Genomic DNA, 2,393 nt, shown 5'->3' with positions numbered 1-2,393 from the left:
TCTCTGAGGTCTCATTTTTAGAGAAATGTTTATTGAATTAAGCTTTTTTTAGCTTATAGAGCAAGTAACATTGGTAAAGACTAGGTGCACTGCAATTCTGAAAACTGAATACTTGCAGTCTTATCACTCTGCACAGTGTAGTTAGATACATTTTCCAACCAGATATGTCCTTAACTCGGATCCTCACATTAATCAGAAATCTAGTCCAAAGTCAAGGGGAAAGGGTTAGACTGGAATCTTTGGGAAAAGAACCTGTAACAACAAAAATGAGAGAGCAGCTCTGAATCTCTGCTTGGAGAATAGAACCTTTAATGGCAAACGTTTTGCATATGAGTATTAAAACATTTTGCAAAACACTCAAAAGAAATTAAATCTAGCTCCATCACAAATTTTTTACTTTTCCCTGAACATAAGTATCTTTTGCTCAAAGACTTGATTGTGCTAGCTCTTCTACGATTCACTTGGTTGGGGCGCTGAATCAAACCTGTAATAAAAAGAAAGAGAGAGAGAGAGAGAGACATTGAGAAAGCATGTGTAAGCCACCCATGGAAAGCAGAATCTAAAGCTCCCCAAAATTAATAAAATCTAGTGCCCTCACAAGTCTGGCTTTAACCCAGATTTATGTAGATTTTAACCAAAGCATTTCCATGACTGGAGCTGAAAATGTAATACCTTTGTTTATACTTACTTGAAGACTAAACATTTTGCACAAGGTGGAAAGATACCCATTACCAACCAAATTTGTGCTGGACATTGATCATTAAACAAATCAGAAATCTCACACATAGTCAAGTATTAAGAGTTAGCTCAGGCTATCTAGTAACAGAACCTACAACAACCCAGAAATAATTGGTCTTAACTTTTTGTGGGTTCTTTTCCAGCCCATTCATAATGAAGAGTCTGTGGGGAACAAAATCTGCACACAAAAAAATAAAGAGTAAGTTTACTTTTAACCCATACTTACACTAGGTCTTGCAGATTTAAAAAAAAAGGGAAAATCGAACATTTTACCTGCAGGTATAGTATTTGTTGTTTGCAACACCTTTCTAATTCCAGTGAACATTTCATTCCTCCTGATTTACTGGAAGAGAAGAGAACCTGTAATACAAACAGAAAGAGCAAATAAGCGTAACAAATTCACAGATATATAGACTTATACCTGCTCACAATTGTTTGTCTTTTAACTGAAAGTATGCAGACTTTGCTCTACATGTTTGCAGGATAATTTCCTTAGGGCTAGAGTGGATTTGAAATTTCTGAGCATCCTTTTCTTTCCCTGGTCAATAGAGGAGACATTGTGGAAAACAAAATTATACTTCTTGGCATTATGTTGGAACAATATGAACTGGTTGATATGCTATACAAACATTTTCTTACACAGAATGAATATACGAACCGGACATAAATGTATTTCTATAATGCTGGATTTTCCCAGATGATTGATTACTAGGTATGTGCTGTGTCATTTGCCAGTCATAGTTTGACACCGCAATAACTTGTAATGTACTCATTTGTGAATTTGAATATCAAATAAGTGATATTACTATTTTTTTCTTTGCCAGCACTTGCCCTCATATATTTTACTACACACCTCACCAAGCATGATTTAAATTCACTGCTATTTAACCATATATCACCAAATTGATGACCTTGTTACAATATCACCTGGGAACGCGATCAGTATCCACTTACCTTGAGTCTTTTGCACACCCTCCCTTACATAGGGTGCTAACTCTATTCTCCGCTTTGATCACAGTGCACCGAATATTTTTGGATACATCATGGTACTTTTTCTTTCCTCATTGCACCTAAGTAACTAACACGCTAGCTCTCCATATCCTCATTTAATATTGACCCAATTATTATGTATACTTTACAGCCTTGAAAAAGCCCCAGGCACACCTGCCACAGGGGGCGAAACATGTGCCGGCTTTCTGCTCACATTTCTACGATCTACTGTTCAAAACCACAATATAACCTCCTTGAACCTATCATCTTGACTCAAAGTGATATATATTACTATACGCCTGCACGTCTGGAAACGTATATGTGGATACATTGTGGGTTACGCATTTCTTCTCAATCTTAAGATTTCAATCGGGGCAAATTGGTCCACACCCCATATGATGACCCACATTCAACTATGAATGGGCATTTTAAAAGATGAGAGAGTTGGACCATAGGAACCCAGTTTCATTACTCACGACATTGTGGAAAACAGAACTTGCAAGGATACAAAAACTATGGCCCCCATTATGACATTGGCGGTAAGTGCCGCTTACCGCCATGCTGACAGCCGCCAACATACCGCGGCGGTATACCGCTACTCGTATTATGACCCACACATAGAAATCCGCCACTATACAGACACACACAAGTTTGCCAGCCCAGAG

General features: G+C 37.8%; 1 long non-coding RNA gene across 1 annotated transcript; it reads right to left on the bottom strand.

Annotated features, from left to right (window-relative positions):
• Nucleotides 1-221: 221 nt before the first annotated feature.
• On the bottom strand, nt 222-1,092 carry LOC138294084 (uncharacterized). Its single transcript, XR_011203174.1, has 3 exons — nt 1,012-1,092; nt 861-916; nt 222-484 (listed from the first exon to the last, which is right to left on the bottom strand). It is a non-coding gene; the product is annotated as an uncharacterized lncRNA (long non-coding RNA).
• Between the last annotated feature and the right edge of the window lie 1,301 nt (nt 1,093-2,393).

Source organism: Pleurodeles waltl, chromosome 4_2 (assembly GCF_031143425.1).
Source record: "Pleurodeles waltl isolate 20211129_DDA chromosome 4_2, aPleWal1.hap1.20221129, whole genome shotgun sequence".
Classification (NCBI taxonomy): Eukaryota; Metazoa; Chordata; class Amphibia; order Caudata; family Salamandridae; genus Pleurodeles; species Pleurodeles waltl.
The sequence above is the reverse complement of the archived record's forward strand: the minus strand, read 5'-3'. Positions and strand labels throughout refer to the sequence as shown.